This window comes from Manacus candei, unplaced genomic scaffold (assembly GCF_025592945.1).
Source record: "Manacus candei isolate 608988 ecotype Guabito, Panama unplaced genomic scaffold, ASM2559294v1 h1tg000014l, whole genome shotgun sequence".
NCBI lineage: Eukaryota > Metazoa > Chordata > Aves > Passeriformes > Pipridae > Manacus > Manacus candei.
The window spans coordinates 3,749,549-3,765,804 of NW_026138062.1; the positions used below are offsets into that span (position 1 = coordinate 3,749,549).

Consider the following 16,256-nt stretch of genomic DNA (forward strand, 5'->3'; position numbering starts at 1 on the left):
AGAGAAACAGAATTACTTTGACCTATCACAGTTACTTTTTTCAGTCACAGTTACTTTGTGAAACCAATTAACTGAAATGTAGTCCCTTCTACTTTGAAGTGTTAACCCTCAGTAACAGTGGGAAAAGAGGTTGATATAATCTTGCCCCTTCTCTCCTGGACGGAGTCACATGTGTCACAAAATGCACAAGATAATAATCCATACTGCACTTCGTCACTATATAAGAAAAGCATGAGTAATTTCATGTGGATGGTGCAAGTGTGAAAAATAATACCATGTGGAAGACTGGCATGAGCCACCTACTTAAAAAAAACTCCATTATTAAGTGGGTTGGAGTGAAGATAATAAGAGACCCAAAATCCATTCATATGACTCAATTTTAGACAAGTGCTTGATTGAAATTAGTTATAATTGTGTAATACAAAAGCATTTGTTGGTGTAAAGACTATCATTATTCAACCTCACTGTCAAGACTACAAAAGAGACACCATGATATATTGATTTGAAATAGAGCAAATAACTACAGAACTCACATTGTTAGTTCATCTTTTAGCTATGAAATTCAGTTTGTACATCTATTTATGGCAAACTGAAAGGGACTGCAATCGAATATGCATCAAGGAGGCTTTCAGAGATTGAGGTTTTTTTACTGAGAAATGTTTTACTGAATAATAACTTCCCTGAACTATAAGGTGATATCATAAACACAAACCAAAAACAAAATACTCATGATTTCTGTCAGTTAAAATAACCAGAAGAAGATTCATGACTAAAATTAACACACAGTCTGGTTCAAAAATAGGCTCATGAGTTTGCATGACTCATTTGGCTGCAAACAATACATTAATAAATCATGTGTCCTAAGATTTCTTAAGAAAAGTCTGATTTCAGTACTCTTTTTGAGCCTAGGGAAGGACAAAGGAAGTAAGCAGAAAGCAAGCTTGCTAAAACAAGTTACCCTGTGAACAAACCAACATTTTGAGAGAGCCATATAATAAAGAACTAGCTCCAATTAGATGAAAAATCTCAAAATTTGTAACAATCTCCAAGATGATTACTTTGCTTTTCCAGATAACACACACTTTCTGCCACTGAAGATTCACTATCTCCATAAACCCTAGGTTTGTCATAAAATATATATTTCCCTCCACATTCCTAAAAATGCAGATATATTTCCCAATGTAGACAAGGCAAAAGGCAACAGGTCTGAATGCTTTGTCCTTATTCATTCTGAGTTCTCCACCTACAGAATTTTCTGAAATAAGGTTGTGAGGCCAAACTATGGACTATGTTCTGCTGCAGGGTCATTTCCTGAGCTGCTATCTAATGGAAACAGCTGTTTCAAGAATTATTTCACAGCAGAAGCTTTACAGGTGGAAGGATTTAAACTAGGGAATGCCACGAACGTATTGTCATTATCACTTGCATTGGAAACCAAGATCTGTGTTAGCATCGAATGACACTCTGAAGGATGATACTTCCAAAATCATTTGGAGCTTGGGCTTTCTGACTGCTACTCACACATGACCAAAATGCACTTCAGCTGTTTTGATCCCCTTCAGTTACTTACACAGCCCACATCAACACTGAATCTAAGGATCCCACAACCATTCATAGACAGATATTTCTAAAATCCCTCTTCTACTCTTGCAGAGTAGGAAGCACCAGGAATCCTCCTGTGTGCTCTGCAGAATAGTTCCACTATGAAAAGCACTGTCTTTGGGCACTTCAGGTACAGCTTTCTCTTCTCAGATTGGATGATCATCTCATCTTGGCTTTACACTGTATGTATGAGAGCACATTAAGAATTGCTTTCCAACTAATAGGACAAAAAGGGGGCACGTTTCACTAGTGTTGTGCAGATAAAATAGCCCATATCCCAAACACCCATCAACTCTGTGTAAGACACTGTTGCTGCAACATCCAGCAGGTACGGATAGGGTTGTGACCAAAAATGATTGAAGCTCCAAGGGAGCAGAAATGTAAAACAGTGGACAAAGACTCAGAGACAGTTGCCAGCATCTACATCAACAGAGATGTGGCATTGGCTCAGTCCTTGTATTGCCGCCCCTCCTCTATTCAGATAGTTTTGGATGTTAATATGTGGTAACAGATGGGTTTAGAAGTTGCTCTTGACAGTTATTTATACCCCTAATAATAGTTCTGTCTTTCCTCACCCATCTCTAGCAGTCGCAGTCAGGCATGACTCAGAGCAACAACAATTAACAAAAATACCTCCTTTGCATCAATCATTTCCATTTCATCCCTGGACATGTAAATATGTTTGATGTACAATAAACAGGTCTATGAAGCAAATGCATGGAAATGAGAACAGTGCATCTTTGTATAACATCTGCAGCTTCCCTTCTGCAGACTGGGAGAGAAACTTCCGTCAGGCTGCTGCTGCTGCTCCTCCTTGTGACTACCTGACTTCTGCATCTGTTTTCACTGTCCTGATTAATCTCTTTCTGGTTTCTGCAGCTTTCATAGAGTTGCCTTCTTGTGCTATCCACTGAATGGCTTCTTTACCTGGTAGACAATCTTTAACAGCAGCTTGACACACATTTAGTTTCTGAGGCTTATGCTACATTCACAATTCACAGCCTTCTGATTAATTTTCTGTTTGTGACTCTCTGTCACCCTTTTAACCAATCTGGAGTCGGAAGACCTTAGGATTTCTTCCATCTAATCCTGAGCACTGGTCAGACGACACTATTTTACATGCTACAGAGAAGACTGGGGGGATGCTGCACCACAGTTATGCACAAAGTTTTCTTTCATGGAAAAGGATATCATGTCTCTAGAATAATGATATAAGTAAAAATACATAGGTCGTGCACATTCGTTTCAGCTGGAAAATTATAAAAATTATCATAGGAAATTGTTTTCAAATGTTGACATTTATGGATTAAATACAGAACCATTTCAGAGCTCTCAGTGCCTTATACACAAGTGTTCAGTCACGCTAGGAATGGCTGAGGAGTCAGCTCATAATAAGGAAGAGTTCATAAAAATATGAAACTGAGTATGGTCTTCAGTCCGTCCTTTCTTCACTGTTTGGTAACATTGCATAAAGTTAGCTAAACAGTGAATATGCTTGAGCCACTCTGAATCTGGATGTGCACTTGTTCTCTTTGGTGCAAATGACACCCTTGCATCACCCATGCTCATGCTTACATGGCTATGTTAAACTTCATGGCTACCCACTGTGGGAAATTCTGAGTGAAATATTAAGTAATCACTTCTGTTACCCTGTCTGACAAAGCAAACTCATCACAGACTTACTGGCTTCATTTCAATGGACTCTCACCCTGGATTACTCAAACTACTGTCACAGACAGCCTCAGTGCTTAAAGGTTAGCCAAGAAGAATACACTGGCATATCAGTAAGAAGATATCTTACACAAAATATTAGAAATTAATTTAAAAGCCATGCAAATTATTTATATATGTACATATCTCTCAATAGATATATCTCAATATATGTATCAGCATGTGCATGTGTATGTGTGTGTGTAAAAATTTACATTGAAATCTGGCCATAAGTTAGAGTTGTCAATGACAGAAAAATTATATTAAATGCATGTGTGTGTTTGCCAATGTATCTTGTGACTCTATAAACACATAGACATGTACAAACAGTTCAGATTACATTTCAAACACCAGCCCACTAGTCACAGTCACCTGAAAGGAAACTTTATATAACTTCATCAGGTTAAGCAATCTCCTTTTGAGCATGATGTATTGAAATTAATGGATTATTGAAGCTGTCGCTATGGGATAGTTGATATTTTGGACAGGTGCTAAGCACTGTGATGGTCAGGGCAAGGGCCTGATGATTCATGCAAGGGCCCAAACAAGCACTGGCAGGAAGCATGGGCTGTACATTACTGTTTACACTAGAATTATAAAGCACTTGGTAATTCCTAAGGCTCTAGTCCTACTTACATGAAATGCAATCTCTTCATTAGCATTAGGCAAAGAAAACCTTTAATTAATAGAACAGATAAAACAAGCTTCTAGCTATAACCTAAGAACATGTATTTCTTCTACATTATAAGGTATTTTAATATAATACTCTAATCTTACATTAATCCTTCAATAGTATTGCTCTGGTTTAGAAATTAATTTCAGAGGAGCAGAGTCTGCTATTTAGCAGAGGTGATCCCAAGCCAGGGCATTTTGCCTCTTCTATCACCATGGAACAGATGTCCCAGCTGAGGGAGATTTACTAAATATGTGAAGCATCAATGCACATTGAGAACAAAAACATCCTGTAGGGCCTCCTGGGGAAGAAGGATGAATGGCTTCTTCATAAAAGGAGAAGAGTGTGCTCACAGCAGCTGATGCAGAGATGGAGGAATATTTGAGGTTGAGAAAAAGAGTCACCAGAGAATATTTTGGAAAACACTAGCAGAGAGAAGAAAGGAAAACCAAAATGACTGAAAAATACAGGTGCATAAAACCATCCACATTCTGGTTCTTCCTGGTTGCAAGGAAAATAAAAGCCCTGGTCAAGTTTATGACCCAAGTGGAGACAAGAAGTTCACAGCTTTAATTGTGGAAGTGAATGTGCTAAAATTCCCAGCAAAAGCCATCCTGTCAGCATGCTTCTGGTAAAAACAGAGCTTGTGGCAAGATGAAGGGTTAATAAGGATCAGCATCATGTGAACAAAAGCCTTATGCCTCCCACTGTTATTCTGAAGCCCAAATTCTCAGAGGCAGTAAAAGAGTTAAGCAGCAATCAGCAACCTCTCTTCCTGCAAAGTATCGGCAGTATGGGTAATGGTAAAATGAAGAGGGTAAACAAATGAAACAAAAATGAAGATAATGCAACACCTGAACAATTAGGGAACAAGAGCATTCAACAATAATGACGGGGGAAGGCAGAAATCAAAGAAACATTGTTGGGCTGATCCAAACTGGTCAAAGTCATCCTAGTGAAATGCAGATGTATCATTTCAAGGCTGGCAGCCTTTTTGTGCAGTGTCACTACATCCATGTTGTGCTTAATTTACAGGTAAGCTGCCCAACATAAAAAGAACAGACTGTTTAATTCTTTTTCAGAACTACAGCACTGTAACAAAAAAGCTATGAAACAGCACAAACTATGTGCATGTCCATCTGGCTGCAGGAAGCATCAAACAGTTTATCCACCAAGCCAGACAGATAAATTCCAGCTGTCCCACAAACTTTGTAAAGGTGATGTAGCAACAGCACATAGGCTTCTTAAGCTTAGCATCTGTCACTGTGATGGAATGGTTTTCTAAGAGATCCTTTACATAAGTTTCTGACCTTAATGCTATTAGCTGTCCTTTCAGGTTTTCACGGGTTTCTTTCCATGTCTTTTACTGAAAGAACAGCCATCACTGTTAAAAAGTTAATGATTGTCTCCTCTTACCACATGCATCACCTATTCAGCATATAGAAAAACCACTTAATTGGCTGTTTTCTCAGGGGATTGGAGCACCCACCTCTTCTGCTTTTTTTACCTAGGATGATGAGCACTGTACTTACTCAGTGGCTGTAATGTCCTATAGACACTTAATTCGTGATAAAGGAGAACTTATCATTGACTTCTGTAGAGTTAAATAAAAGGAAAACTAAATTAAATTAAAATAAAATAAAATAAAATAAACCAACTTGTATTTTGAGGTACAAAATATAAAATTTTAGACATGCCTCATTATTCCTCTGAGACTTTGTCCTATAGCTCTGAATCCAACTACAATAAAAACTGGTTACTGTTTCCTACTTCCAAGTTGGCCATGAGCCAAGTTGGTTAACTTTACTTTTCATTACCCCAGTGACATGATGTGCAGCTAAATCGGTATGATATCCCTGCTCAGAGAAGGGACTAGATACTACTTTCAGGGTAAGATATCCAAATGCAGTGGTCTACACATAAGCTACACATCTAGGCAAGCTCTGAAACCAGCAGGGAGCTGCTCAATACAGGTAGTGGTTTGTGTTTGGAGAGTGACGCAGCTGGCCATGGTAGGCGCCAGCTCTGGCATGAGCTGCATCACTTTAGAGGCTCCCTATGCATTGCACTGTGTACCTTGATCACAATGGGAGCTTGCTTAATTACTAACCTGGAGATGTCTACGTTATAGGCACCTATATACACATATCTCTGTCTGTAAGGTGAACTCCATGCCTGGAGTCAGAGTCCTTGCCTAAAGGGATGTATTCACAGAATGCAAACTTCAGGCCAGTATCAAAAAGCATCCAGCAACATAACATTTTGTAGTGAGTGAGAAGCAACTACAGAGGACATCCATTTCATGACTTTTTGTATCTATAATACATCTACCAGTCATGTTATAATATGTCTTTCTAAGCATGCTTTTAGAGTTAGAACATCTCCCAAAGTAAGTTTTATATTGTTTCACACAAATCTCCAAGCCAGCAGTCAGAAAAACAGTCTATTATAATTTTGTTGTCCTTACTGATATATCAGTATATCAGTGTGACAGAGGGAGGGCTTGGAGTCAGACAGCTGAGATTCTATTTCTGGTTCTGGTAAATAAAGGGGGTTGCTCGGGAAGTTATTTGTGATGACACAGCCTGTTAAAGGCTAGAGAAATGTGCTGTTTGGGCACTGGGAAGCACTTAAGAAATGTGAAACCTTATATTTTCTTGCATGTTAGGAGGAATACTCCCTGTCACCAACTTGAATTTCTTTTACAGTAATTCGCTGCTTTCATTATAAAACTCCAACTTTTTCTGTTTAGAAATTGCAAGCCCTTTACAAATATCCTCTGAAATATCAGAATAAATTCTGTATCCATGCTATCAGAAAAACCGCAGGAAAGCTTTATAGCACTATTTTTTTTATTTTTTTTTTTTTTGCATGGTTGTTGATCAGAAGATTAGTGTCCTACACCTGATCAAAGAATGAGAGATGACAAGGAGTGTCTTTAGAGATCAGTCACTCTGACATCAAACAACTTTTAACAGTAATGATTTTGGGCAATCTAGAAGAGTAGAAGAAACAGAGTGAACCTGTAGCAACAGAAATGTTGCAGGTAGAACACTAGGAATTTTTTCACCTAAAGAGTCTAATTTTCCTTGATTTGAAGCTAGAACAAATTCAACAATGGTGTAGAGCCATACAAGATACAAATAGAGTGGGATACTAGGTAAACTGTTTGAACATAGCACTGGTTTAGATTCATACTATATTGGAAAAAAGATGACTTTCAAAGTCCAGCACTACATCTGTATTGCAAACAATGATAAAAACCACAGTTGTGGTGATTCTAATTTTTATTTTTAAGGTAATGGATAATCCTGAAAATAATAATCACATTCTTGACATATCACATTGCCACATACCCTTCAAAATCATCAGTGAAAATGGATCTTGGGATCTACTGTTGCAAAAGGAAAGTGGGAGTGTTGAGACTTGTTTGTTGACTTAGAAGAATATAAACTTGTGAGGATGCAGATTTTAATGAAGTATTTCAAAGATGCGTCTAAGACATTAGGTGGAGATGGGAAACTGCAGCCTTCCAGTATCTAAGAGAGGTCAGTGAGAAGACAGAGCCAGGCTTTTCACTGATGTGCACAGTGGGATAGCTAATGAGAGACAATGGTCATGAATTGAAAAAGGGGAGGATACAAGGGACACAATTTTCATTACGAGAACAAGTAAGCATAGGAAATCTTTGTCAGAAGCACCTCTGCATCCTCCATCCTTGCAGGTCTTGAAGACCCAACTGGACAGAACCCTTAGCAACCCCATCTGTGCTCAGTGGTGACCATGCTCTGAGCAGAGAGCTGGACTGTAGACCTTCTGAGGACCCTTCCTGCCCCAGGGTTTCTCTGACTCTGGATGACAGTGCAAAGTCTGCTGTCACCAAATATACAGTCCTGTCAGACAACATATTAAACCAGAAAAACTCGTCAACTAGATCATCCCCATTCTCCCTTGTTCTTTTCTGGCTACCCTAGGCAGGCCATCGGGGACGTGTTTTGCCGTTTAAGAGATTGGGATTTTTTAATATGATTTTAACTAGGACTATAACACTCTGAATCAGCACACTCTGAATTATTGAGCAACTTCATGAATATTTATTTCAATGACACGTTCTTCAATATAGAGTCTCTAAAAAGTGGAGACGACAGTGCAGCTACTACATGTCCCTAAAGAAAATAATTCCATTCACAGGTATAAATTCTGGATTTTGAACAGTTCTCAACTTTCATTTTACAAAGCTGAACTAGTTGCTACTGTCTCCTCTGATAAGACAAGCCCGACAAGCCAAAAGTGACCACTGCAGTCCCCAAAACCCTTGGGTCATGCTTAGATTGTTCCATTCAGAGATGCACCCTAAGTTTTCCAACATCTCAGTTTTCCATGCTAGCTTTTGATAGGGAGCTTACAAAAGTAAGAAGTTCATGACATTGGTTCTGATTTTTGATGATCCAAGAAGTCCTTTCCTGGCATTTGAACTTGCACGACTTCAAATATCACTATACATGGCTAGAATTGGGGAAATTTCACAAGGCCGTAGAGGTGTCTTGTACAACAAATATTTTGTATCTCTACTGACAATGTATTCTCTGATACACCCTAACATAGCATTTGTTTTTTTATGGGGCCACATAACTCTGGAAACTCATACTCTGTTGCAAGTTAATATGGTCTAATGGAAGGTGTCCCTGCCCATGGTGGGGGGCTTGGAACTAGATGGTCTTTAAGGTCCCTTCCAACCCAAACCATTTTGTGATTCTAGGAATATGAAGATGTCTTTCCACTCTCCCTGCTTTGACTGATAAGCACTCAGTTGATAGAGGAAATCTGCTTCTGCTGGCTTGAGATGCATGACCATGCACTTTGAATTACCGAACTTCATTCTACCTGTTTTTCTGAAATCCTCAAGGTCATTAAGCAAATTCCATTAACATACTTCAGCTTTTAGTGACAACATCATTAATGAAAACATGAAATAGGATCAGAGCTAAAATCGGCCCTCGATAACCTCCCTTTAAACCAGAAAGTTCCTCTTTCAGCACATGCCATTTTGTTATCAGCTTCCTGTTCACCAGAAAATTCTCATGCTCACCCTCACATTTTCTGGCTTGTATAATGACTTTGCAGATGTTGGTCTATCTACTGCTCTATCTACTTTATTGAATGTGAATCTCCCTTCTCCTATCAGAGATAAATGCTGGATATTTACATGTCACAGGCCAGAGGCTGAGAATGGTGGCTCCAGCTTTGCTGCATGTGAGAGCACAGAAGACGGTTAAGATGGGGAAATGACAATTTATTTCAGAGAGAAGGAGTCTGAAATAGAAATGTACAGATGAGGTGATTTGATAGAAAAACAAATCTGCCTCTGTCCATCAAACAAGCTTGATACAGATCATAAATCATTTCTTGATGAGACACAAATCTAACAAAGTTCCATCCAGAGATTTTTGTTCTTTGCCTAAATTATATCAAGCTCAGTTGTTCTAAGTATTCCTTAAATTGCTGAAAGGACTGAAGTAGCAAGAGGCTTGCTGAAAGAAATATAAATACAAAATGCGATAATAATTCAAACAATAAGAATTTCTTTGTTCTATCAAGCACATACATAACAAAAACCTTGTACACTGTAAGAAACAGCGTGTGAGCACGCACAGGAGGAAATACTATTCAAAAGCAATAGATATGCAGTCTTATAATATTCTTTAAAGATATGCAAGGCATTTGTGCCAGGGAGAAGAATAAATCCTTTGTGGCCAGGACTGGCAAGGGAGGAATCCATTGCTCACATCGCCCCCATTCTATCTCATCACTATTGTGCAGAGATAATTGCTGTGTCTCAAAAGAACTGTGTAAATCTGGGGTACATATGACATCTTTAATCAAAAATGTTGTTTCTTTTGTCTCTGCCTTTGCTGTGCCACTGCACAGAAGGAAAAATGAAATAAGGGGGTATTTGCACTACTGTACTACCTGCCTCCTTCCAGAGCTGCCTCTAGCCCCAGCTTGGGGACGAAGTACTGAACTTGTCTTTCTCAGAGAGATGTACAGGGGAAAGGAGCTTAGGTGATGACCCACAGCATGAAGTGGCAGCAGAAACAAGGGCTGGCCAGAGAAAAGAAAGGTGATGACAGGCAAGGAACAAGAGAGGAGCAAACCTGGAGGCAGTGTTGCACAAGGGACCTACAGTTCAACCTTGTTTAGCCAATAAAGCCTCCAAGGGTAACAGAAAATCCTTTGGGAAAGGACCTTCCTGAAAAGGTCTGATACCTGTAACCACAGGTAACAGCTTAGTATAGCAGGATTCATGACATCCCTCATGCACACAGGACAAACCACAAAACCTTCCTCACGATCAGGTCACAGTCTCTGAGCAGTTGCCAACAAGGTTAAAACAAATCCCTGTTTCAGGAGAAGCCTCCATGGGGCAAGTTACTGCTTGTGTGACTGACCATTCAGTGCAAAAAGATGGGGATGCAGAACTCCTACCTATTTGGTAACTTAAACAACATAAGGCCTTTTGTAATGGTTATAAAGAAAAAAAATACCTACATACTTTTATGCAGAATTGTGAGAGACCTTTTACTACAAGGGTCCTGGCTGGCTGCAGGAATATGCCTGCTTGGTAAAATTCAGTTTCAAAGAGCCCCTGAGAAAACAAATAAAATGTGGCCAGATCCTTAAATCTTCTGACATTTACATTTCTTCAGTCAGATTTTGTTAGGTGTAAAACAAAGCAAAAGTAGTTATTTTAAATTCAAATAGAATATTTATTTTCATCCTGTTCCTGGTTTTTAAAGCAGCTGTTACTATCCTGTTTTATTCTCTGGCTAGGTAAGACATGCAGCACTAGCATCACCAGTGTTCCTCATTGGAAACCAGTTTGTACTGCAAGTGGCATGTAACCAGTTTGCCTCCCTAATTGAGCTTTCTCTGATTTCTAACTAATACCTCAGATGCAGGCACTCTTTTCCAAGTCTGGGATGCTCAGATAAAGATTCTGTGGGGTTTTTCACTGCAATGCATTTTGAAGCACTACAGTAATTCTGTTCAATTAATAAAGTAATTAACAATAAAAAAGGCCCAGTAATTGAAATCCCTTTGAAAGTACATCAATTTATTCTCTCCAAGATTTGCCTCAAATCTTTATTAATTCTGACATGAAGCATAATGACCATAAATTATAAATGATCATCACAACACCGAGGCATCACAGTCATTTTCTTGTCCTACATATTGAGTTTTTAAAACAACTAGGTTTAGTCATAACTTTTGAGATTTGCTTCCTGTAAGGTAAACAACATGACAATATGGATATAAAAGAATTTCAGGTTATTCTACCAATGAAAACATTGTAAAAGTAGTCTTTCCCATTCATACATTGAAACAGTTCACAAAACTTAAGGACACTGCCAAGCTGTAAAAAAAACCAAAAAAAGCTATTTTTTTTCTTTTTTTTTCCCATAAAATTTCTCTTCTTGTGATGTAATGGTATGTTTTTTCCTATGAGATATTAAGCAAGCAGATGACAGGTGTTTCAACTGAACACTTCACGACAGACTGCTGACTTTCCATTTCACATTGCACTTTGTGTTTTACTAAAATACTCGATAGCATCTAAGCAAACCCAGAAATGTTTGGTATGAATAATACAACTCAAAGCTATAAGCAAAATTGCCATCTTCCTCCTCCACATCCATCCATACATAAAATCTCCACAAGGGGGCCCTCTAATCTTCCCCAAATCTTAGCAAAAGCTTAACTTGCTTTCCAAAACTTGATGTTATAAAGCTTTTGTCTACAGATACTATGGTATCTTAGAAATAAAAGCTTTTACCAACTAGAATTGACTTTATGATAGAATTTCATCCAACGAAAACTGCAATTTGAAAGGCAATCAGTTTTTATGTCCAATTTCCACTATATACTTGGCACGCAAAGAACTTTGATAAAGCTTTTCCAAGTTCACTGCTTGCAATAAACAGCCAAAACGAGACCTTTTACACACATTACACACACATGCACACACACAGAGGCACGCACACAGACACAGAGTCAGCTCACGCTGCCGTGGTGAGGCAGCCTCCAAGATGCAGTCTGGTTCTGTGTTATATTGTAATTTGTAGGCTAAGCGCAAAGTAAGCGACTATGAGTGATTTCAGCTCTCTATGAATGCATCCCGTAGGCACCACAGTTAAGGTACAAATGGCATTAAAGTTATTTTCACTGTCCTCTCAACTCCCTCCAGATATGAAAAACAAATCTTGTTTGGGATACCTTGTTATTTGCTTTAATATTCTGAATGTCTTACAGAGACAGTGTTATAAGTCCTCATCTTCTTAACTCAATTGTAGCTCTGTGATGTTTTTAGTATTTACCATGCATTTGACCTTGGAATACCTAGCAGAAATCAGACCATCTCCTTCTTCTGACCTCAAATCTTAATTAATCAGGCTCAGACACACATGCCAGGCTGTGGACAGCACTGTACCACTATCAGTTGTGGATGCTATGCTCTGAGAAAAAAGTTAATAAGATAAAATAAAGAAGCCTAGGCTTCTAAAAAGCTTTTATGAGGGATTCTTTACCTTTCAGGAAAACTAGCTAGGGATTATATGAATTCAACCCTGTAGATACAGCACAAAACCACCGATCTGCTAACTCATTCAAATAAATCTCTGCACCTTGATCCGCAGCGCAAACTTTAAACAAAGTTTCCATGAGTGCTCAGCAGTAGTGCTGTATGATATGATCATGTTTAACCCACCCTGATGACAGAGTCCAGGCTTCTGCAAAACTTGTGCATTCACACAAGCCAAGATGCTGATAGGACTCCATAAGAATACTGGCTGCAGCAAGTCATCATGGATGCCTGTGGCTCTGCAACTCTCCTCTGAAATGGGCAAATCCTAATCAATGAAGCACATCTGTACAGTGGCAAAAAAGCACTTCCCGTTCCCTTCAGGCTATGAACTGACTACTTGAAGCATGACATTTGATTAGCCTTATTATCTCAAGGCATTTATATATAAATGTTTTTAGGGGCCATGAAGCCATCCAGCCTTTATTAAAATCCAGCTACATTCTCAGAGTGGATGTTACCTTCGTTCTTCCTTTTTGTCTGTAAAAACAAGAAGGAATTTTTTTTTTTTTGAACTGCAGGTTATCATTTTTGCAATTTTATTATTGTAAAATAACCTTCTCCTAATACATTAGTGCAGCAGACTGTTGCCATACCCTCTCACATATGCAAATAGGTTAGACTTTCTAATCTTTCCCCACAGAAATATTTGACATTGAGACTCAACATGATCTAGCATCTTTCTGAACCAAAGGCCAGGGGAATTGTGTGTGGGACTTTATTTTCAAATGTATCTCTCATGGAAATTAGTGAACATCTGTGTAGATGCTGAACGTGAATTTAGGCAGCAGAGACAAAATCTATCTGAAACTGAGCTTAAGGTCTAGGAATATCTAAAGGTAAGAATTTTTATCTTTGCAAGTGGACGATTTTTTCCCTTCCCTTTGAAGAGTCAGAGTACTCTTTATGTCACAAAAAGTATCTTGCTCTAAAAGAATTGGGATAATGACAGAGTTGTGAAAAATATTTCTGCATTAAGAGGGAGCAAAGTTGCTGATGTGTATCCTAAGTAACACAAAGATTTGAATACAGAACACTCATTAAGATTTCTTTATAGACTGTAAATTGCTTTCTGTCTCATACAGAATATTACTGTCAATATAAAAATAGCAGGGATGCAAATAGGAAAGCAAAATTCAGGTTAAAATATCATGATATCATGAACATTTTTCTACAGTTTCAATGACTTCAATGTTTCAGTCTTTTATCTAACAGAGATTACTAAATCTGCGTCATTCTTATTTGTGATACACATACTGAATATTACATAATTTAACATAAGTTAAAACCTCTGAATTTAACAAAAAAATCTCATCAGAGTTCCCTGAGCCACTGAAGATATGCTAACTGCTTAGTAAAATTAGTTGAAAAAAAGAAAAGGGTGTAAACTAATCTGGTTTTGGTTTTTTGCTTTGAAGATGTTCCTTTGCAGTGGGCTTTTTCTAAAGTAAAATTTTTGTTTATAATTGTATCATTTTTCATCTATGACAAAACTATGCATCCCAATAGTCTCACCAAGTGCTGTTTAGCACTTGTATCCCTGCTCTCCATCTTGATACAGCAGCTGCTGTATGTTCAGGCTAAACTACAGCCCTGCCTGGATGAAAAGGAAGTTTGCATGCACATAGACCTGTAGTCATGACACTTTAATTTGCTCCAAGGTCTTAATAAATACACCAGCATTAAGCACGCTCATGCAAACCACTGCTCTAAAAATAACTCACTTCAGACATTTTTCCATGTTGTTTCCAGCAACAATGCTTTTACTACTAGGAACAATGATCAGTACACACAGGGATTTATCACCAAAAAAATCACACTTGGAAAAGCAGCAGGGATCCTCAGAGGTGTAGCAGGGGATTGGCTGAGGGGTCACATTCGTATTCCCTGAGTATCAATGGAAAAGGTTTTGCAGCGTAGCGGGGCCACCGCAGTGAGGAGGTAAGCAGGCATGGGCATCCCTCCTCATCCATCATTTGTCCGACAGCAGGACCCACAGGTGAGGGCTTGGGCCAGTGGCCACCAAGCTATACCATCTCCCCAAAGTCCTCAGGAAAATATTTTTTCTCAGAGGCCACAAGTTCAACATCTCCTGTCTAGCACCCCTTCCCAGACCAAAGCATTCCCTGGCACACACCCCAGCCTGTCTTCTTGGAAGGCTGGTAGGAAAGGACAGTACAGGCTCCCCTTCTCCTTAATTGTGTAAAGACAATGATAACTTTGCCCTAATTGAATTGCCTTTTTTTTTTTTTTTGTCACAGTACTCTCAACAGATTGGGAAGAATTATTTATAACAAATGCTGGGCAAACAGTAACAAAACAGACAATGAGAGAAGAATACACAGGTTTCTTGAAAAAGTTTTTCAGTCTTAAATGTAATTCTCTTAAATTCCTAAACATGCCTGCATTTATTGTAAAAAGGCCAGTAAACTGAATATATAGAATAAATCAACAGCCTACAAACACACATAACAGAGACTGAACCTTAAATTTAGAAAACACACCTGATTTTAATGAAAAATCCATGATAAATGCCTTGGAGCAAAGGATCTGGGAATAAAATTCCTAAATTGGTGAATCCTGAGCACAATCTCAACACTCAAACTGGGAAGACAATGCTGGGAATCATCAGAGGTACAAATATTGCAGTGTTTCTTTCTTACCATGTGTGTATTTTTCTGTTTATTTTCTGTCTAGCTTCACACTCATTCTTTGGCACCACTTTCATTTCTTTTTTTCCCCCCTCTATTTCTTTTCTTCTTTTTTTCCTTCATTATTTGTGTCCTCACACAGCAGTGGTATAACTTTATGCCTGGAGGAGCGGCACAGCAAGCAGAGCATTTCCATGTGCTGTTGGGCTGACACAGAAGAAAACCAACTTTCTCCTAGCTAAATTTAAGCCCATTTGCTCCTGCACCACGTTTCTCTGCACACTGAGCCGGCTGCAGAGAAAAAGTGAGTGGGAGTGGGATGGTGCCACTCAAGCCCTTGTCAGCAACAGAGATACGTTGTCACTTGCTGGGGTGGGCACAGGGGCTGTGTGGCTGACTGAGGAGGGCAGGCTGAGGGCTGGAGCATGGGGCGCAGGTCTCACCAAGAAATGTGTTGTTTTAGCCGTGTGGCTGCTTCCCCACAGGCCATTTTCACAGCACTGCCCTCATTTGTGCCTCTCCCTCTACAAGCTACTGGGATACGGATTTTTCTTTAATTGTGACTTTTTAATTTTACCTCAGTGAAACTGGATCTGCCTCATTTTTGCATTCCAGATACACAGACACTCCAAGGGCTCAGTTTATATCCCTGTGCCTTACTGTCAGTTCAGGTTTTCTTAACAAACCTGAGAGACAGAAATTATTTTGAAAATCTTGGCATAACTTTCAATTCTAGACATCCTATAGCAGTTACAATATTATAGTATTGCAATTGGACTTGTTCTCTTAAATCTATCCTGGATTTAGCTTCGGTTTCCTAAAAAGGTTTAGAAGAATCATGTTCTATAAAAACAGCTGAATGAATAATGTCCTATTAAAAAGGAGTTCAAGAAGTTACTCAACTAGTTCACGGAAGACAAACCCATCAAGAGCTATTAAATACAGAGACATTTCCAGTAGGCAAGAAATTCTCAAGCCTTGA

At 38.8% G+C, this 16,256-nt stretch overlaps 1 protein-coding gene across 1 annotated transcript in view; it reads right to left on the bottom strand.

Moving 5' to 3' along the window:
- Positions 1-16,256, bottom strand: part of HS6ST3 (heparan sulfate 6-O-sulfotransferase 3) — a 286,811-nt gene that overhangs the window by 6,502 nt on the left and 264,053 nt on the right. The window lies entirely within an intron of this gene.